Below are 22682 nucleotides of genomic sequence, written 5' to 3'. Positions count from 1 at the left end.
TTGCTTACTTTTCAATTTATTACGCAACATTAAAAGCTGCTTTACAGATACAAATGCACGAGATCCAGATACGTACGATTGTGTTCCCGGCCACATGTGTCCGGGTGAACAGTGGTGGAGAGGAGAGGAGGGGTGCATCGAAGGGGAAATCGCATTGTATTGCCATTTGACAAAATGTCAATTGCAGTGACAATGTATTAAAAGTAACATTTGTACCCAGCCCCAGAACAAATGCAATGGCGCGATTTGCCAGCTGCCGAGCAGAGGTACAAACAAGCGTATCAAATGGTTCCTGAGAGCAGTCGGGGTTGATATTATGCAGCAGAAATGCAATTGCTGACGATGGGCTTTGCATGAAATCGGGTTTTACTTCTCAAGCCATTTGGATACGCAAAATTACAAATATCAGGCGTGGTTATCTATGCATCGTGCTCCGAAAACAACAGTTGCTCTTCAAGGAACAGGATCAGCAAATATGTATGCATGTAAAAGGCAGAACACGGAAGGTAAAGGATAATTTTATTTCTGAAACCCCTTTCGTACTTATTGCAAGCACTCAATGCTGGCAAAGTATAACTAATTAAACTACAATCAAATAGCCGTGCCCTTATATGTACATATATGCAAACATTGTGCGAGTGAAAATGCTGTATTTATGCAGACATAATTTGAAATCCAAAACAAGTGCTTTTAGGCCATGAGCAGCAATAAATTAAACAAGTACATATGCTGCAGATTGGCCCTGGCCTAGAATGTAATTTCTTGCCTTACTGTACGATGCATAATTAACCTTTATAACGTGAAACTGCTACCTAGTAGGGCTGGGAAAACATTGCAGTATCGATAGTTTTTCTTTGCGATGGTGGCTATCGATATTATCGATAGTAATTACCGATAATTCCAAGACATAAACCCCTAGGCTATACATTTTAAACAATTCTGTTCTTATTATAAGCGCATTTTCTTTATTTTAGAAGTAAATAATAGAAAAATATTTATACTGTATAAAAAAGTAGATTTCTATATCTGTAAAAATTTATCTAAGCTTCAAGACATTTTTCTTAATTTTAGAAGAGGCTAGTATATTTAATTTTACCTATAAATTAGAAAGAGTCAGCTTAGAAATTTTCACCTTAAATTTATGAAAATTTATAAAATCAAGCTTAGAAAATCGGTTCTAAAAATTCTTTTTAAGAAATATATTTTTGATATCGATTGTGACCACTATCGATATTAACAAAGGTATCAAACTTTATTCTTTTTGACGCTAACTATACTAACAACGTTCTATGGCCGCTATATGTTATCGTATTCTGAACTTATCAAAAAGCGTTATTCTGAACTATTAAGCCATCATTATTTAAAAAAAAATAAATTCTAAATTAGAAAAATAAAAATTTGTTTTTCATTTTATTTTTTTTATATTCCGGTTGATCCCATGTAACAAGCCTTTACTATGTGTCGAATAACTAAAAAAAAAGTTAATGAAGAATAAAAGCAACCTTCGGCAAGCCGAAGTTTTATACCCTTGCAGCTATTGCAAAAAATTAAATATTCTTTAAAATTCTTTAATTATTCGATCGTTTGTATGGCACCTATATAATTTCGTTTTCTGGTGATTTTGAACTCTTAAACCAATACTATGTCTAAAGAAATATAAACAAATTTTATATTAGAGAAATTAACTTCTTTTTGTGAGATATTTCTTGTAGTCTTCCAATTGTTTCCATAGGAGCTACATGCTATAGTTTTCGTATTTTTATCAAATTAAAGCCGTATTTCTTTAATTACCATAACCATAACTCAAAAATTAAAAAATAAAATTTTAAAACCAAAACTCTAATTTTTTAAAATTATTTTCCCGATTTTTTCCATGGGAGCTATATGTTATAGTCGTCCAATCCGACTTGTTTCGAATAATATACTTAATGTTTTTCTTATTTTTATCCGATATTTCTATACGAGCTATATGATATAGTCGCCCGACCCGCTCGTTCCGACTCATGCCTGCAATGGGACAGCTTTTGGAAAAAATGTGAGACTAGTTTGCGTAGAAACGGACAGGGAATATATGAACATTGAATATAAATGTCTCCTTAACTTAGTTGCAAACTTTTGACTGAAATTGTGGTATAACTATTTCTCTAGAGCGGTAGTATTGATGGTGAGCCCAAACCATCGATGTATGCTGAATTCTTCGACCATTGACAGAATCGATTGTTTCACCAGCCATCAAAATGCTTTTAACTCCCACAATTGTGTCCGTATGCATTAATTACTATGTATGTCTTGTTGCATCCCAATCACAATTATTGAGCTTGTCGAGCATACAGCTCTCACTCTCGGAAAAATTGTTAAAAACACTGGTGTAACCTCGGCAGTGGCAACCAGAAGCAGGGGAAAGTACCAGCAGGTACCAGCCTGCTCTGCCGCTTGCCGCTTGCCACTTGCCGCAAACATTTCACAACGTTCCCAACTTTGCCGCGGCACAACTTTTGCCATGTTAAGCCCACAGCTGCCACAGTCAGCCAGCCACACAACCCCTTTCGGCCCTCCCCTTGAACCTTTGGCGCAGGCAAATATGCAAATACACACAAAATTATAATTATAATAACATTTTGTAAATGCCTGCCCACCGACTCAGCGCCCCCACCTGAAACTGTCAACGGCAGGCATCTCAGCTCTTTCCCGCAACGCAAATGGCAACCGACGAGGTGAGTCCCTCCATCCCCATCTCCATTCCCATCCCCATCCCCATCCCGCATCAAATCAACACCTAGCCCTAGCCCCTTCCACGGGGTTTTGGGAGGGAAACCTTTTTGAAGCTGCCAAATTTTCACTTTGAATGGCAAGACACAACCGCGGGACACTCGACGACGCCTTGTCTCCATTCAGCACAACAAGTTTTATGGGGAGAGAACAAAGGACGAAAAAGAAACGTCAGTCGCGAAAAGCAATTAAATAAAATTCCGATTTGCAGGCAATTCGACTTAATTAGCCATCTGGCGGGAGTTGTCAAACGGCGATTAATAAGTTTGCGCTTAATTACGTGACCAAGAGCCATCGTTCTTACTCCAGCCTGGCTAAAACCAATCAACGGGCAAAATTAGAAATGTCTCGCAATCCCCGATCAGCCGCCATTAACTTCCGCTGCCTTTCTGTGTGGCGGACGTTTTTGAATGAATTGCGTTTAGCGTTTGCCGATTGAAGGATGACAGTTACCATTAGTGATTACCCCGCCCACTTTCCAGCCCCACGGCATCACAATAATTTGTCTATTCAAACTTTTTTACAGCAACGTCGCTTCGCGTTCGCGTTCGCATTTGCCTTTTTATTTGCATGTCATTTATTTTGTTAATGTTCGTAAATAAACAACCACATCGCGGCAGGCAGGGAAGCCGGAGTTCTTACTCGGCAGCATTTAAGCGGCGACAAGTCAGAAGCTTCGCCAGAAGCAACGTCATCAATTTCAATTTCACTCCACTCCATTGGGCGGCGGACGCGACCAAAGCCCCATATTTCGCGAGGTGGGCTCTCGAAATATGGCAACAATTTATAAGTGATTCATCAATGTTTATTGGCTTCATCGATGCGCACACTGCCGTGGCCAAGAATTATGGCTGACGATTTTGGAAGGCCGTTGCCAAAGCAACAGAATGCGGCAGTTGGAGGTTGTGTCTTCATTAGCAGCCAGCAGCCAGCAGCCAGCATCCAGGATCGGATCTTTGTCGGCAAGGTTCGGTGTTTTCCAAATCGTTCGAACCGCGAAGGCAGTCCTTCCAACCTCTATTCCTGTGCAGAGCACTCAACCGAACGGCTCACAATGGACGGAGGCTCCTGCAGCAGAGCAACCACAAACTGAGACGCAGATGGAACCCGACGCGCAAGTGAGACTGCAACATCAATTGCTTTGGCTGCCTGTCTCGAGCAAGTAAAAGTTTCGGGCGCCAAATGCAAATACAAAACTTAAATGAAAGGCACGCTCACATAGCCGAGTACGTAAACTTTGGATTATCAAGTGCCGCCCCACTGGGTAGCGTGTGGTGGCCTGTGTGTGTTCCAAGTGAATTCCCTGCACAATATTAAGTGCAAATTGTTTTGGCGCAATTTTCGGGATGTCTCCAGCCCGCTGGCAGGGTCCTTTATGTACTTTATGCACGCCACAGCGAGGACACGGGACCCGAGCCCAAGGAGCGACAACTGTTTCTGCTAAAGCGCTTTTCTATTAAAATTTTCATTAAATTGAAAGCAATTAGAGTGGGGCAGAGAGTGTGCCACAGGGCTCCGAGCTGTTAAGCTGCTTGGGCTTTGACTATTGTCAAAACGCTGGGCGGCAGCTGCAACTTGAGGCACATGAACGAGGCCAAGTCGAGCAGGCTTGTGGCTTTCGCTGGCCAGAGCTCTTAATTTTCACTAGGCGCCAACTGCGTTGATAACAACAGCGGCTCCCGTGACAGCGAGATGCGAGATTCCAGACCACTGAAATTAATTTGCCGCCTGCCTGCAGCCCTAGATAAACTCGTACCTTGGCCGCTCCAGCTGCGCTTTGCTCGACGCCATTCCCCGGTTTATTGCGTCCGCAATTTCGTCAATTGCGTTAAGCACTTCCGGCTAAGAGATCACTGAGCTAGAAATTGATAGCGCCGACCACGGCACAATAACTTTTGATGACCGACGTTTTGTGGCCGGCGCACCGAACATCGGCCCTTTCAAAACCGCAAAAAAGCAGAAAACCAAGAGTCAACGGCAGCAAAATGGATAACAAACTGTTGACAGCTGCGCTGCTTATTAAGCATTTTGTGGGCCTGCCCAGTACACAAGTGGACCGAGGGTAGCAACGACTCGGACCACGGAGGTGAACACGGTCGAGGCTCGTGCCGGAAATCACTGACAGGGTATTACAACAACTGGTTAGGCCAGCTCGCATTTTGTTCGGCTTCGACTGCCGGCGAAACCTAAAAAATCGAACAATAAAGATTTATTTATGGATTTCGATTTCGTTTTCGATTTCGAATTGGATGGCATTTTTTGTACTATCACGCAGGGTACTCAGTGGTCATAAAACATTTAAATGGACTTGGATTTAATGCAGTCATATCCGGCTTGTTGGTTGAGTGTGTGTCTTAGGAGCGGCCCTCACTCAAAATCGGATTTTAATTCTTAATGGCGCCTCCAATATGTACACGTCACATCCGTGACTGTCGCTCTGGATTCTGGCATGTCCAGCTGGAGAACCGGAGCGCCTGATTTTCGGGCCTGGGCTGTTTGACTGGCCGAGTTTGACAGCTGAAATATTGGAAAGGTTCCCCGGCAAGAGGAGCGGGGGAACGCAAGCGGGCACCTGAAACTCGGTAGAAATATTGCCAGCCCGAAATTAAATTCCAGTCCTGATCCACCTCTCCTCGCGCCCCATGCAAAGTCCACAATTTTCAATAAAAACAGCCGCAGGCTCAAATAAGAAAACCCCGAAGCGCACACTTCCCCACTCCCGATCCATCGACCTTCTATACATGGGACTCTCGCGACATTTTGTGATTTGAAATTTTCTGGCTTGGCGTTTTTGCTTGGGTGGAAATTATATCTGTGCCATTGGTTCCGCCTCATGCCGTGTGTGGGGCTCAACGGGTTCGAGCTCGGGCACGGCCAGCCGCAGGTATTTCCCTGCATACGCGTGCGGCCTTAAAGGCGCTTCCTGAAGGTGGGTGGAATTTTTAGGTGATTGGCCCACTTTGCAGCGTCTTGGCAGACCAAGGGAACTGCTCTGGCTCTGCCGCACATTCCTTTGATCAATTGGTGGGCTGGGGAGAAGCGACGTAGCTATGTGCGTGCTCTGGGACTCCGGGTCCGCCCCTTTCCTGCCAGTACTTCACGGGCATGTCAACACTGCTGACATTTCGGCAACGCACGCACGTTTCCTGCCTTCCAGGAACGGTGATCCGTTGCGTTGCGTTGCGTTCCGTTCCTTTCCGCTTTGCGAGCTTTTTTACGATGCTTAATTTTTGTCGCCACACAGGCTGAAACCCATTTGCATATTTGACAGGACATTAATAAATAATAAATCGTGCGCTTGACGGTGGAATTAAAAGTTTCGTTTTGCGGAGAGCTTTCCTGACTGTTTCCCATTATTATTTGAACTATTCCGGCGTGTCGGTGGCAGTTCCGCTTGGCAGCCGTCAAAGTGGACGGCCTCTATTTTATATTGGTGCTCAGTGGGGGCTGGGGGGGGAGGAGACCCAGGCAAAACCCGGGTAAATAACTTAAAGCAGGTGCTGCTGACTCCATTTCCATTTCCACTTCTGCGGGCAGCACTGGTTGTCATGGCGGCTGTGGGCTCTGTCCGCTTGCTAATGGCCTTCCACCGCCGCCCACCTTTCCGGTGACTGACATCGCTTGTTGCAGACCCACTTAATTTATCAACCACTCGCATGTGTCTTGCGGTTGGCAGTGACAGGGCCGAGCAACTAGCAGCTGTGACTTTGGAGGCTCTAATTGAATCTGCCTGCGCGCAGCCAGCGGGCTAAGCTGCTCCAAAGAGCCCGTAAATTAGACTGCAAGTGCGACGGCCGACCTTGTCTTCATTCCTCAACATGGGCGGCTTCAATTATGTGCCATGCTGAGCAGCAGCCGATGCGGCGTTTAAACGTGAGTGACGAAGGCCCGTGCCGCACGACGTGCAGCAATAAATTAAGGCGCCGCGGATTTCAGCACCACCTACGGAAACGGCCCGCTTCTCCGCTGAGAGCAGGAAGATACACTCGATAAATAATTTTATTCATAACTTCGCTTGCGCTACCGTTGTCGAAGACTTGCGAGCATTGTCATTTTTGACTGCTGCGCTCGAGTGCGGCATTACAAATGTTGTGCCACCTGCCGATTGCCGCAGACACAGGAGCTGGCCCACATTAGCATAGGCATGTACATGGGTATGTAGGTAGGGAGCCATAATGAACACCGATAAAAGGAAAAGGTGAAATAAAGGTTTCGCAGAGTGAGACTGTTTGGCCCGAAAAAAAAGATTTCTCTCCCAGGGTATAAAAAGTTGTTGCAAATAAGTGCTATGAGGACTATAGCCTCAAGACGACAGCAAAACAGCTACGTGCCGACGTGGAGTGCTCAGATGCTTCGATGTTCACTGGCAACTTTCTTTCCCGTTGGAAATGATTAAGGCCATAACATTGCATTAGCACGGTTTTTTGGCCATAACAACTATTATGCACAAGATGGAGAACTAAACGCAGGGCAACAACAGTCGTGGCGCAACTGCAGTCGCTGCAACAATGGTGCAAAGCGAAAGTTCAAAATGTCGACAAACGAACAAACAAAATTTCATTTACAGCGCCTCGTAAATTGCATGCATTTGTATGTACGTACGAACTGCACACGAACATGCATAAGTATGGCCACCGGAAAGGGAGTGTGTGTGTGTGGCTGTGTGTGTGCAGCGCAAATGTTGGCGCAGTGTTCGAGGATGTGTGTGTATGTGTGTCAATGCCGTCGACGTCGAGTGAGCGTGAAACAAATGCGAGCTATAAAATCTCAACAAAGCGCAATGCCAAAGGGCGCCAGCGGATCGCAGGGGGTGGGTGCTTATTTGTGCTTGCAGCATAAGCGGAGCCCAACACCACCCTGACAACCACCCTGACAACCACCCACAACCACCCAGAAGCACCCACAGCCACCCACACCCTCACCCTCAACGATGTCGTTAAGCTGTGCAAACGATTTCGCGATGCAGGCAGAGAATTCTTTCCTGGCAGCAACAACATCAGGGGCAAAGAAAAGGCACTAAAAGGGTAAATCCGAAATCGGTAGGTGCACACGGCGTTAGCACTTAAATGAAGCATCCGAATCGGGAAAGGTGTTAAATAAGTGTAGCCGTTTCGTTTCTAGTCTGTTAAGCACGAAAGTCTAAGCTGAGTAGTGCACAAAAGTTTGTCTTGGCGACAATTCCAAACTCTTCCAATTTCTCAAGAAGCATAATTTTCGCTCCAAAATCGATTGACTATATCTAAGTCTAAGTCGCGTACATAAGTTTCCTGTGTTTCTTGCAACAACATCCATTCCCCAATCGATACAACCGGGGAGCATCCAGTTCCTAGTTGAGCTTGTGGCCGGCGTCAAATGTGTTATTTTCTTTTCGCTTATCTCACTGAAGTCTGTCAGACGTCAGCTCACTGTTAAGTACTGAACATGGCTGTGGGAAATGTCCCCGATCCGAATTAAGCAAAACTAAACGAAACCCAGATGGAACTGGTGGTGCCGGGCTTTCCTGACCGCCTGTAGTGCTGACAGTAATGGAAGGCGATTTGGCTTCCTTGGTTTTTGGCGAAACTTTCCGTGGCAACGCAGTTGTTTTCCTGTTACCCGGGATCTTGGCATCGGCATCAGCAAAGGAACACACGTCCATGGCAGGAGCCGTGTAATCACTTGTCATGTTGCCCCGTCCTTCAGCCAGTTTCAGCGTTTTTTATCACTGCGGTCGGCTGTATGCATAGTGACGAGCCGGCTTTGATGATCCAATCTAATGTATGATGTGCCAATCAAATGGCATCTTTTTACCAAACTTGTGAATACCCTTACAAAATATCTGGTGCAGTCGATGTGGTAGAATGTCACCGTTTTTGTAACCCTGGTGGCATTCAGACTTCGAAGAAGCGTCATTCCTTACAACTATACTAGATACTCCCTTAGTCATTGAAGAAGGATTTTTAATTTTAGTCAGCTTGATTTAAGGTAGTTGTTGAGACATGCGGATTAACTTTAATGTTAAAAAACATAACTACTTATTAAGCTGTCATAAGGTCAAACCAAAAATGTATGGGAGCATCGACACAACTTCATTGTTTAAAAAAACGGTTCAGCGACCCGAATGAGAAAATGTTGGAATATTCAATATTTGTTTGTCAATTGAATATTTATTTTTCGTTGCAAAGCTTGATGTCAGAAATTGCTATTATCACTACTTTGTTACCTCGCTAAGACTTGTAAACACTCGGCTGCTATTCGCACATAAGAGCAGGATGGGAGGAGGGTCGGTAGAGTGCTGGGCCCGCAAAATTTGCTTAGAGGTCGAAAATATTTTGAAACGCAAGTGGCTCCATTTATTGGACAGATAAATCCCTCGACGCTGGCCTGACATGTTGTCGCTCAAAATGTGAAATTTATATGAAAAGTTCTTCTCCCTCCACTCGGTCTGTGCGGTGGCCCTGTGAGATCAAAGTAGCGAAGTAAATTAACGTGAAATGTTGGCAACGATAAAACACGGCCGATAAGCGGGCCAACATGGGCGCTTCGTGGCAACTTTCATGGTTCTTATCGTAACTTGTGGGTAACTGTGAGTCCCCACCCCCCACTTCCCATGTACACCCCCGGATGTCCCCCCAGCACCCTCATGTTATTGTGGGCCTAGAATGGCGTGTCCTTGGCGGGTACGAATGCAAATATGTCAGCCCAAAGTCCGCCACCACGTTCCCTATCGCCGTGCAATTGAATTATTGCATGCCGCTGCTAATTCCGCGTGTTGGCCCGTCCTGTAATTAGCCGGGTGCACATTAATTGAAGTGCCCGCGACTGTCACGGGCAGTCTGACAAAACACTGGCAAAGCCAGCGAGCTCGGCAATTTCCAGCGTGTATTCAAAGCCATTCCGCAACCCGTGCAAGTATGCTCGGCAATTGGCCTTAACTTGTTATTCCGTGCATGGCGCGGAATGCATTATTAATTTGCTAGTAGAGGATAAACAGGCGTATACTTAGCAGTGTTTTGCTCCCAATTTTGCAGCAGCGGCAATTAGCTAACCAAATATGTTACAGAAAGACTAGTTGACTTTCCTAATCTAGTAAACAAAGGTTATTTCTAAAACTGTAAGTTAATGACAATAATAAATTATTTTCTCAGAGCAATTTAAATTTTCAGAAATATGGGTCTATTGAGCTTTCTTTAAGCCTTGGGTTATCTACTTTTGCTATGTACCAGTCATACACTGAGTTGAAAATGTGTACAAAAATAGAACCTAACTTTTGAGTACAAAATGTTCTTAATGTCCTGTAATCAAGTTGAATTGTTTCTTGAAATGTGGTTAGTTCAAAAATGTTCTCAAAATAAGAACGCCAACTTTAAAACAAGAAAATTCCGTTCTTAAAATGGTTGGCCTAGGGGGTAAGTGTCTTGGAACATCAAACATTGGGTAAGCAAATACGATCCCGGGTTCAAATCCCAGGGCAAGGTGATTAATTTATTATCTTTTACTTATTTTGTTTATTTGGCTCACGTTCTGCTTTTATTTAAATTTTTATCAAGTTGAACCTCAAAAGTATAGCTTATAAAAGCTTTTGTTGCAAACATAGTTTTTGAATTCTTATACGGGTTTAGTACATAGCGAAATGTGATACCAGTATGGCGCAACCGACTTGGTGTGAAAAAAAAGTTTTTTTTTCTATTTCTTTTACTTAGTTTATCATATTTCCGTGTAATTCTAATTTCATATGGTATCAAAGAGACAAAAAGGCAAGGGACAAAAAAAAAGTATATTGTTTTTGTATATGATTACAAACAAGAAAGAAAGCAAACTTCGGCAAGCCGAAGTTCATATACCCTTGCAGCTATTGCAAGAATTAAACATTTTTGAAAACATTAAAATTATAATTTACTTGCGTATAAGTTTAAAAACATTGAAGCTATGATGATTTGCAGCTCAATTATTTGATAGTTATTTTATATTTTTTTATTGTTCCTATGGGAGCTATATGATATAGTCGTCCGACTTTGATGAAACTTAAACCGTAAATTGGAAATATTTAACCATTACTAAATGTCGAAGAACTAAACAAAAAATTAAAAAACAGAAAAGTTATATTTTTTTTTCATTTATTTCTCCGATTGTTCCTATGGGAGCTATATGATATAGTCGTCCGACTTTGATGAAATTTAAACCGTAAATCGAAAATATTTAACCATTGCTTTATGTCGAAGGGCTAAACAAAAAAGTAAAAAACAGAAAAGTTATAATTATTTTTCATTTATTTTTCCGATTGTTCCTATGGGAGCTATATGCTATAGTCGTCCGATCCGGTCGTTCCGACTTATATACTACCTGCAATAGAAAGACAACTTTTGGGAAAGTTTCATGCAGATAGCTTTAAAACTGAGAGACTAGTTTGCATATAAACGGACGGACAGACGGACAGACGGACGGACAGACGGACAGACGGACATGGCTAGATCGGCTCTACTAGTGATGCTGATCAAGAATATATATACTTTATAGGGTCGGAAACGTCTCCTTCACTGCGTTGCAAACTTCTGACTGAAATTATAGGGTATAAAGGGTATAAAAATACCAATTCAATACCAACATGTTCTCAAACCAAACCTCTTTAATTACTAATTCATAACTAATATGTTCTTAAAATAAGAATATTAGTGATTACACGGTTTTTGGGAACGAATGTTCTTGGTTCTCTCTCTGTGTACCATTTTCCTGAGTTTCAATAAAATACATTTTGCGCTAAGCCAATTTTTTGATATACTTGTCGCTAATATTCATCAAACCGTTCTCAAAGATTAGCATATGGACATTGAACTGACTTCTGAGTGTATTATAGACATATGGACTGATAGCCAGCAGTTAATTTCCCTGTCGACCAACGACTACTGATTGGAGTATTGATTTGCGAGTACAAGAGCAGAAGTGGAAGACTCGAAAAGTGTACTTTTCGTTGGTATAATTTTTCTCGGCTGCACGTCCGGCCACTCGATAGCATTGAAATTTTGGACAGGACCGAAAGCTGTGCATAATAAGCGCAAATATTTGCACATAATCATCCTTTTCCTTTGGCCGGCGTCCTCGTACTTGTGCATAATTTTGGTTGCTTTCTGCAGCAGCACATGAAAATGTTTAAATATTTATGAAATTATGCTAAAGTTTCAACAAGTCATAAATCTCTGTTGATGTTTGACTTTTTATGCAAAATGTATTTCATTTGCATAAAAATGGCTGACAAAATATTTTCCAAGCCGAAAAACACAGGCGGCGGCCGTAGGGTGGCCCGGCTCAAACAGAGCCAGCTGAACAAAGACCCACGAAATTCGAACAGTAAACAGCCACCCATACCCACAGCCTGCCAGGTACACCTGTCCAGACCCCAGACCCCAGCCCACCCAAGGCCGTTGTCCTGCTGCCCAAGTCTCTTCCCCGAGCTTCTTCGGCGCCGTCATAAACATGAAAACTTGCCCAAAAACTCTACCCCGTAATCAATCACGCTCCATTTATTGACACGCACAAAGGACAGGCTATTTGGCAGTCGGGCCTTGATCGGGACTTGGGTTACCCGGCTGGCCAAAGTTTTGCATGCCGCAAATCTGACCCAGGGAGCTCATTTGCGGGCCAAGAACGCACCTGGGCTGATTTATGGTGGCCAGAGTGCGGGCATCGACACTCATTCGTCATGGGGCTCGGTCGCGAGCAGCTCAGCACTCAGCACTCAGCGCTCAGTAAATGAGGCATTAAGCACGGATCTGTCAGACAATTTTTGAGAAAGAAATCCCCGGTTCAATAATTGCAAACGGACGCTCGGAGATGGGATTAAGGGAAGATACATTTAATTTACACTTCGTAAACGGGCGATTGATTGGCATGCCATCCGAGTCTGAAGCAGCAGCGCTGTGCAACAAACTACAGCGCTCGCATGGTATCCGAGATGATGAATGGCTGCAGGGGCGGAAAGCCCAGCTGCAAGGCCTCAGCTTGTAGGAGCCATCTGCCAATTGGCAAGGGGCAACTGGTTACTGGTAACTGGTAACTGGCAACTGGCAACTGGCCAAATTCCACGCCGGAGGCCAGGGCAAGCCGGACTAGAGCCTGATGAAAGCAAAATTACAAAGCCGCACTTAAACTTGGCATAAAATAAAAGCTGCTGTCACACTGCCAGCTGTCACTGGCCGACAAAGGCAAAGACAGAACAGAAACAAAGCCTCACACAGATGCACACACGTTGTAATAGAGGCAAGCCTGGTTCTGCGCAATTAATGGCACATGGAACTGGAATGCAGTTGCAGGGGCAGCTCATTGAATCAAAGGGTTGCGGGCTACGGGGTATTTCCCGCCCCAGAATCGCAATTATGCGACGTCCTTGAGTTCCGCCCCCTGATAATGCGGCAACAATAGTGGGCACGGCCAGCCCTTCATCTCCATCAACCGCAGTCGGCTTTTGGTAGCTCCGCCGCCTATCGATGCCATTACGAGTTGCTGTTTAAGCGGATTACGCAACGTGCGAAACGTGTGCGAATCCGGATTCGCCCAAGTCGAGCCTGCTGGGCTAGTTGGCCTGCGTGACAGCTGACAGTTTGACGCGGGCCCGCAGCCCGGGAATTCGATTAATTTTTGATGAATCAATGTCAACTACTGCTGAAATCTGCGAGCTGTCAGCGCGGCTGCAGCGCTGCAAAGCCACTCCGGCGGATGGCCATTCACTCCAAGGGCGGGGCAGAGTTTGGCTCAGTTTACCCTTCCAGGAGACACGTAATTTCACACACGCACACCCATTCGCACACCCATTCGCACACCCACTCGCATATCGCATATCGGTAGCTGGGAGCTGTGGAGTGGGGGCGAAACGGGTCCGTGAAATATGACACAACACGGGCGGAGCCTGATACAGGCTCTACGTGCCCTTTCTGGCAGAAGGAGCCGCCCCTTCTGCGCCTCAGCTTCCCTCCGGTTCCGGGGCAGAAATTGGCATATCAACTCATATTTTGCCTCGCATCAAATGGAAATGTTTTGCCGCCCCGAGAAAGTGGCGAAAAGTATGTTCGATATTTTTCAATCAAATTTCCGTAAATGTCACGTAACGCAGCGCCGTACATACTTATTAATAATGCTCGCAAGCCCCAAAGCAGCCGCGAAATGGGAGCCCTAAAGGACGAGTCCTGACTCCACATCCACATCCACATCAACGTCCACATCCTCCTGCTCCTGCTCCTGTTCTTGTGCCTGTGTGTATACTATACGCGTGTAGTGGAGCTCTGTGTGCGCATTTAAGTTCATTCTTCAGTCATCGTCCGCGTCTGTTGCCACATTTATGCCCATTAAGCAACTTTGCGCCGAGAATTTTTCACATCTTTGGCTGGTTCGCAGCTCCTGCTTAATTTTTGATGAACCCGAAATTGCCGATGACAGTGAACTGTGCGAACTTCCAGCAAAGGATAAGGGCATTGCGAGAAGGCAGCAGTCATGTCAGTCAAAAATACTTGGACATATTTCGAGAGTTGTTTATGCGCAGGAGCTAAATATTTAACAGCGTCGAGCAATTTCATTAATAAATATTTTACCCTGCCGTGAATAATGTATTCCAAGGCCGTTTGCGGGGGTGGCTGGGCAGGAGCGGAAGACTTGGGCCCTCTTCCGCCGCCACTGAGGCACGAGATTAAAGTATATTTTTTTTTATCGAAACTGGGCAAATGCTGATAAATTAGTCCTGCTCAGCATTATTATGCATGGCTCGAGAATCGAGCAACGCACTTCGAGTGCCCGGCCATCTACCACTCCAGGGTAAATAAATTCTGTGTACGCCGAGCGGCATGAGGAAACGAAACCAGGTTGTCGACTCGTGGCACGTCAGCACCTTTCCGCCTATTTATAGTAGTAGGCGTGGCCGGGTCCTTTGTTATGCGCCGCTTATGCGTGTACGGCTCGTAAATAACAACGCCGAAGACACATGCCACTTTATGTCAATTATTTTGACAGCTAACAAGAGCAAATATGCAGCAGGTCGACGTTATTATAACACACATGGGCCATGCCGTCAAATAAAACTAAGAGACCATCCCCATTGCCATGACCAAGGCAGGTGAGCAAAAAACACTTTGGCTCTGCCCCCAACGCCCCACGCCCCACGCACTACGCCCTACGCATTTGCGCAGGGTATTCCCAGATAGACATATTTGCAGGACACGAATGCGGCAAAATTTGCAATGTGCTTGTTCACAGAGATCTTTTGCTGATTACTACATTCGAATGACAACCTATGAGTGTCCATTTAATAAGAGTGGTTCATGAATACTAACACCAGTGTCAAATGGGCGAAACGTGTTTATAAAATTGAAATTTGATACTATATATGATACATTGTACTATGGTCCAAAAGTCAACATTTTTGGCATAAATGATTTTTATACCCTTGCAGAGGGTAATATAATTTCAGTTAGAAGTTTTCAACGCAGTGAAGGAGACATCTCCGACCCTATAAAGTATATATATTCTTGATCAGCATCACTAGGAGAGTCGATCTAGCCATGTCCGTCTGTCCGTCCGTTCCTACGCAAACTAGTCTCTAAGTTTTAAAGTTAACTGCATGCTGATGCTGATCAAGAATATATGTACTTTATAGGGTCGGAGATGTCTCCTTCACTGCGTTGCTTCTGACTGAAATTGTAATACCTCTGCAAGGGTATAAAAATGTAAATTTTCTGTTTTGTAATTTTTTTTTTTAAATTTTATTTTGATTTTTAAATAATTTGACAGCTTAGAATAACGCTTTTAATTTTATTAAAATCGGAAAACGATTTCATGTAGCTGTTTGCTTTTATTCTTGTGTTTTATTTATTTCTGTGTAACTAGATAGTATACAAAAATTTAGTTACATTTTCTTCGGAATACCCTTGATTATTTGTGCGCTTTTAAAGTCAGCTGTTAGAGTGTTATTGGGATTCAGTGAGGGAACAAGTGAACAACTTGCGAATCCAACATCAGGTTGCAAATGTGTAATTCTTGGGTAACTTAATTTCGACATTTGACAGCAGTTTTTAACTCAAACAAAATGAATATATAGTGATTCTCTTCCCAACTCTCGCGCGGATGGCTCGGTTTTTGTCAGGCAAAATGCATATTGGAAATATCAAAAATATCAGTTGGTCACTACAATAGGAGTCAATTTGATGTTCTTCTTATAAGAGATTTTTTACCACTAAATAGGGTAATATTATAAAAATTTTTTTGGGTCTACCTACTTTATTTAAATGTTTATTCAATCAATTTTAACAAAGCCGATATATCTTATTGTTTTTAAATATATCCTCTCGATGCAGGGCACAATTTTTAGGAGTGTCGAACTAGCAATGTCCGCCTGTTCGTCCGTCCGTCCGTCTACTGTTAAAATTTGATCAAAATCGGACGACTATATGATATAGATCCAATGGAAACATTCGGAATATTAAAAAAATAATAGAAACAAAAATTGAAACTTCTCTAGCTATTAATTTTTTTTAAATTCTTTTGGGTAATTCTGAAATATGCTTTTAATTTTATTCAAATTGGAGAACAATAGCTGCAATGGGAACGATCGAACAGTTAAGCCGAAAATTAGCATAGCTTCAATGTTTTAATCTTATACGCATATAATTCGGAATTAAGATGTTTTAACTGTTTTTTAAACTTTAGCCATAGCTGAAAGGACTTTGAAGTTTGATTCCTTTCTTGTTTAAAATAAACAGTGGGGTATCACAAATGTTAAGCCCCCCCATAGTTCCGCCAATTATTATTGCCCATTTAGCCTTGCACGCTCGTGAACAAAGTGTTTTAAATGATGCATATGTGGGACAAGAATTAATTGAACAACATATCACAGCCTGCGTTTTGTTCGTTTGTATGCTCACGAGCATGAAACGTTGCAAGGCGATGCCCAAGCGAAAACAAGTAAGCCGCATCATTTGTAAGGATTTAAGGTCGAGCTCGGCACGAATTAATGATAACCCTTGGCTTGAAGGACCCAACTACAGTTTTTCGCTTTCGGCTCTCCGAAGCCACTCACGTGCGCACTTACATGCACCCAGATTGAGCGGCAAAGGCTCCCAGTCGTAACGAAGTTACGTCACGGCCCGAGCCTACGTCCATTCCCGCTGTCGATTGTGGTGGAAGGTCATATCAAAAGGCGATTTAATGAAATTACGGTCAGAATTAATCACTGTCAGGGCTAATTGAGTATGAAAACAAGCGGAGCACGGCGGCGGCCGCCACATAAGGACGTCGCTGACTTCTTCTCCCTCGAATCAGTGTCCTTGTCGGCGTCAGCATTCGTTAGGCGCAGGCGGTTCGACAAAAATGCAACCTGACATCTTAAAAGGGTTCGACTGCCGTTCCCCCAACTCCCGTTCCTTAACTGCGGATCACGTGAGGCTGCTCCACAATAATGTGTATTACTTTGGACGACCGTCCTGGCGCCGACTGTTGCGCGCTTCCACCAGCTCGGCACACCCATTCGCCTTCCTCTGCACCGGATGGGGGTTACTGGCGCACATCGTTTGTCAATCGCAAGTTGTGAGCTGACAGGCACAAATGGCTCTGGAAGTCGATTTTATTTGCCGGCGATTGTGGCAAATGAAGTGAAACCGTTTTCGTGATTTTTTTTTTTGTTTGGCCAGCGGCATGAGCTGGGTGCACAGTGCCGGCCAAGGAGCTGCCCAGGCTGACCGCCGAGCACTGGCCCCCTGTTTTTAATGCCTAATGTAATCAGGGCTGATGGCAGTGGCCGAAAATAAACACTTGCCTCATGCAAAACGAAGTTCTGTGCGACGTGCAATGTCGACAGCTTTCAGCTGTCAGTCGGGGCCGCCATTAACTTATTGAATCTAAGCCAATTTGGCAGCAAAGCACTTAGTAGACCACACAGCACCAAAATTGCCGTGAGCATCCAGTGTCCAGTGTCCGATTTCCACAGTCCGATGTCCGTGTGTCGGTCCAGCTGCCACGTCAAGTGGCGAACCAATTTAATGTGCCAGCCGTCCGCCCCAACTAAACCAAGCCGCTGGCCGCTGGCCACCTGTCAACTGCAAGTAGATAAATATCCGGGCTAATGGGGCCGGGCCCCAAGGAAAGGCGGATCCGCACCAAGAGATGGCTGAGATTGGGTAGAGGCGGCCGGCAGCTGCTCGGCTGGTCCGAAAACACAAGCAATCGGACGGGTCAACCGCCCGTCCGCGGCAGTTCGCCGTTCGCCGTGCGCCACTCTCGCCGTTAACTGAATTGAAAATCTCAAAAATTGGTCATTCCGGCACAATGCGCAGTGCAGCAGAGCAGCTCCGAGCATCCAGCATCCAGCATTCGGCATTCGGCATTCAGTAGGAGCAGCGATAATTGCCGGCGGAGTGCATGGAAGGAAGCGCTAAAACAACAAGCTGGCAAATTCGATTCCACCGCTTTAAAGGCCCGACGCTGAAAGGCTTTTTGCGGAGAGCCACGTCGGGTACGTAAAGTACGGCAAAGTAAAGCAGAGTGGCCTGGAGTGCGCCCGGAAAAAAACTGGCATTTCTCTTTGCTCGGCACGGGGTTTTTCCGGCTGTCTGCCTGTTTATGTAAACAGAAAGCTTGAAGCGCAACTCAAAGACGTGGCCGCACTCCGGTTCGAGCAGCTTCCCAGGAGCCCCAGCAAGCACATACATTAATTGATTTAAAGCTTGGAACACTGGCCAACATCGGGCATTGTTTGAATTCCCAAAAATAAACAGCAGATAGTCGGATAGTGGAAATCGAGCCATGTGCCGCAATGCAGCCGAGTGTGCATAATGCCATTACGGCCAAATTTCAAAGGGACCCTCACGCTAGCTTGGCGCACCCACATGGAGCCGGGATGGAAATCAGGTTTATAAATAGACCGATCCGGGTCGGTGTCGGTCTCGGGCTCGGTCTCGGTCTCTGTCTCGGGCTTCATTTGCCTCACATTTCACATTTCAATAAGCCAGCCAAGAGAGCCGTGAGCTCATAACTCAGTAGGGGTACGGACTGGAATTTATATCGCAGTTCGGTGGCACTCATTTTTAAATCTACCCGAATTGGTGCAAATTTATGAGGGCGGGAATAATGAAAGCATAAACTTGTCAGTCACACATAGGCACATAAATCGCAGAGGGTCTGCTCCTTGGCTTAGTCCGGTGTTCATTCTGGGCGGGAAATCGGAGCTCGTAAAGTTCAATAACCTTGGGGGGATTAGGGAGCGCTGCCCGAGCAGGAAGTGCACTTATTTATGGCCCCCAGCATATCTGCTGTCCTCTTGCGGGCCACATAAATAAAAATAAAATAATCACTGGCATAAAAAGCGGCTCGTTCACAATTCAAATGAAATTGCCCGTGCGCTGGGCCACTTCCAGTGGTCAAGGATATGCTGCTCCTTTTTAAATAACACTCTACTCCAAGGTGTGCTCATGCATGAAAATGGCCATGGATACGGGCGCACTCTGGCCACAGGGAGGGGGAGGGGCAGGGGGAGGGTGCTAGCCGGAATTGGGGACATTAAGGACCCAGCCGTTTGACCACTCAAAGTTTCGGCAAGGACACACGAGCTGCCTCACAGTGTGCCTCATTTTGAATAAATTAAATTTGTCTGCAGCTGGCTATAATAAGCGGTCATTCCATGCCCAGATTGAGGATGCCGGGCGGATGAATGGCCGTACATGGGTTCTCGGATGCATGACAGACATGCTTCAATAATTTCATTAGGATCAGCTGGCAAGGGGCGAGGAGCGAGGGGCGAGGGGCGGGCCCGCGGCTAATTAGGCGTTTTAAATGTCAGTCGAGGCGGCTTAAAAGGGATAACACACAATGTTTTCAAAGCATTGCCAAAGGCGTCCGGGTCTCCAGTTTCGAGCACAATATGGCCAAAACAAAGCTCAATATGCTCATAATCAGATGAAGCCGCCAAGCCGCCCATTAATTATGCATGTGTGTGGGTGGGCTGGACGGCGCTGGGCGGTGCTGGGCGGTGCTGGGCGGTGCTGGGCGGTGCTGAGCTGGCGGCATATGGACATCCTAAGCCCGGCAAAGAGCTGTAGCTCAAAGTAGCCGTCACTTAATGAGCTTAATTAAATAAACAAATGGCAGCGCGCATTTGCCCGTGGCCGCATTAAAAGTGTATGCAACACGAAGCGCGAGAAAAGCGGAGCGGTCGAGGGACAGGCCATAGGTACCAGCGATATACTTAGTACTGGTACCGCAACCCCAGAGTGTCCCTGTTAGCCAGGCAAACCGCCAGCTACGCCTGCATAAGGAAAAGCGCGCGCGAGAGCATATTAATGGATTTTAATTTGTCAGTGCGTTCGCCCGTCCCGACTCCCTCGCTAATCGAATATTTAATTAGTTTGATGCCATCCCAAATCGGCTCGGAGATTAGCATACGACGGGGAGCTTTGAGCCCATGTCCCCGCTCGGGAAAGCAGAAGGCAGCCAATCGCAAAGCCGCAGCCCATCGCAAAGTCAAAGGCATTTGCCAGATTTCTGATCGGCCGAACAAAGGAGCTGAATTGAACTGAACTGGACGAGGGAAAAGGTTGGAGGGGCTGCGACCCCCGGTATGACCTCAAATACAAGATTGGGAACAAGAACTAAATATCTTAAGTGCTTTTATGTGCCGTGGTCCCGTGGGTCGCTCGCAGGAATGACGGCTATGATGGGTCGGGCTGGTGGCCCCAGGACCCTTCGTCCTTTCACTTGGCTCCTTCTTGCTTTGGTTTGCTTTGCCTTGCTTTGCTTTGCTTTATTACACTCAAATCATTTTCAAGAGTCAACTTCACAGGCCCGCCCAAAAAGGGGTTGCAAACAATTCACGAAATTTATTTTCATTAATTTTAATTCGCTGGAAAACTTTTCTGCCCCAGCCGCCAACGGAGATGGGCAGAGGGGGCCGGAGTCAAATAATTACTTTTTCGGATTGGACCAGCGTGTCCTTTTTTAATTATTTGCCCAAAGCCTTGTTGCCTTAGGTTCCCCAGTCCCGTCCTGCGTAGGTCTGCCGAAGCGAGCATAATGAATTTATTTTATTTTCCCCAGAACGGTTCCAAAACGAATTGAAACCGCCTCGCGGGAATGCCTCCGATATGCGAGCAAGCGAGTTGTGCCTGTTGATACGCAGATTAGAGGATTTCCGTGGTCCGATGAGGCGGCATCGGTTCCCATGGACTTTGTGCCCCGATGACGATGACAACGATGACGACGCTGTCGAAGTCGCGTCCGTCCGTTCGGCTTAGGCCTAAGGCATTGATTGCACTTAAGCCCGACAAAAGGCTGCGATTCCCATTCTGGATCAGCTCCGGACTCGGAGTCCCAATCGCAATCGCAATCGCAGTCCCATCCCGATGGCCCTAAAGTCAACAGCACGCAAATTGCTGACGCCGAGGCTGACAGGCCTGACTCAGCAGGCGGCAATCAGCGGAGCTGGAATGTGTGACTGAGGGCATCATGGCCATGGATGGATGTGTGGGTATCCGTCTCTGGGCCTTCGGGTGGCGTGGGTTTGAGTTGCAGCTCAGCTGGCAGACACAACAGGCGATGAAATCATGAAGCTATTAGCTCGCTTTTGGCGGCCGAGGCTGCACTTTGAACCGAATAGTCCTTGAACAACGCTCAAGTTGGCCTGAGCTCATCGCCCACTCACTCGTGTACCCACTCACTGACTTTGTTGTTTGGTTTCTTTGCAGGTGGTGACAGACAGACAGACGGGCCGCATTGATTGGCTGGTAAGTAAATCGATGGCTCCATCGATTTGTGGCCGAGAATAACTGTTGGCCGCACTACGCGTACTCCACCCAAATCCATATCGTGCACAGGGAAATTAATTGCGATGCTTTTGGCTAATGAACTAGTTGAACACAACCCGATAACGTCGGCTGAGGTCACAGGTCACAGGTCAGAGCGGAAAAACAGCACCAGAACGGTAACGGCAACGGCAACGGCCAAAAGGACAATTTGCAAAGTGACGTCAAAACAATTACGTGCAGAAATACGCTTGATAATAAAATGAAGTGACCTGGCTCGAGCTCGAGCTCGAAAGACTGGGACGTGTTCAAGTGTTGACTTTTATAAATTGTGCACTCCTTGAGCCCGGCCAGGTGGGAATGTGTTGGCGTGAGCCCAACTTGGTCAGCAATTAATTACGCCAGCAGGATGAACCGGCGGGCGCCACTCGTCCAGATAGGGAGCGTCCGCTCGTTCGCTCCCCTAACAGTTTAAAGGGCTTTAAAGCGCATTCGGCTGGCCCAATCGACTTCCACCGAAGACAGAGCCCCTCCGGCACCCTGCCCTGACCCACTTCGCCGCTGGTAGGCGGCTGATTTATATTTGCCTGCCACGCCCGACTGACTACGAATGACATTTAAGCGCAGAGAAGTGTCCGCTTTAGTTTATCTCGCTGGCTGAGCGTTAAAATAATTCCGGGCTTTTCCAGACTTTTCCTGACTTTCCTGCTGAGTCCCCAATTCAGTTGTGTTATTGCTGGCAATGCTGGCAATGCGGTTTTGCAGCCCTTGCCGCAATTAATGCCAACAGATTAATTATACGCATGGCTGCACACTCGGCGCTGGCTCGCGATCCTTCTGGTGCCGCAAAGCTCTGTTTTTGTTTTAAAATTTGTTAAAAAAAAAACAACAAAAGCGGCAGGCACGAGACCCGAAGAGCGGGCATAAAAAAGGATCTGGCGCCTAATGAGTGGACATTAGCCGATGTTCTGGACAGCCCAGGAACCCTAATTCGCTCGGAATCGGTTTGCAGGCGGGGGCTTGCGCATAATCAAGCTGTCAAATACTTGGCTCCCTTGTTGTTCGGCAACTTTAAGCATATTTTAAGCGACTGCAATTTGGTATTGATAGGTTCTGGGCAGCAGATGTGGCCGTCACAACTTTGTCCACCCAGCGGGGGAGCTGAGG

General features: G+C 45.8%; 1 protein-coding gene across 5 annotated transcripts in view; it reads left to right on the top strand.

Moving 5' to 3' along the window:
- The window catches only part of LOC108141555 (zwei Ig domain protein zig-8), a 72256-nt gene that overhangs the window by 14452 nt on the left and 35122 nt on the right, over window positions 1-22682 (top strand). For all 5 annotated transcript variants that reach the window (XM_017264998.2, XM_017264995.2, XM_017264997.2 and 2 more), the window contains exon 2: window positions 21459-21497. The gene's annotated coding sequence lies outside the window, so the exon portion shown is untranslated. The remainder of the gene's footprint in view (window positions 1-21458; window positions 21498-22682) is intronic.

The sequence above is a fragment of the Drosophila elegans genome, unplaced genomic scaffold (genome assembly GCF_018152505.1).
Source record: "Drosophila elegans isolate 14027-0461.03 unplaced genomic scaffold, ASM1815250v1 contig_721, whole genome shotgun sequence".
Taxonomy (NCBI): domain Eukaryota; kingdom Metazoa; phylum Arthropoda; class Insecta; order Diptera; family Drosophilidae; genus Drosophila; species Drosophila elegans.
This window is presented reverse-complemented; position numbering and strand designations above follow the sequence as displayed.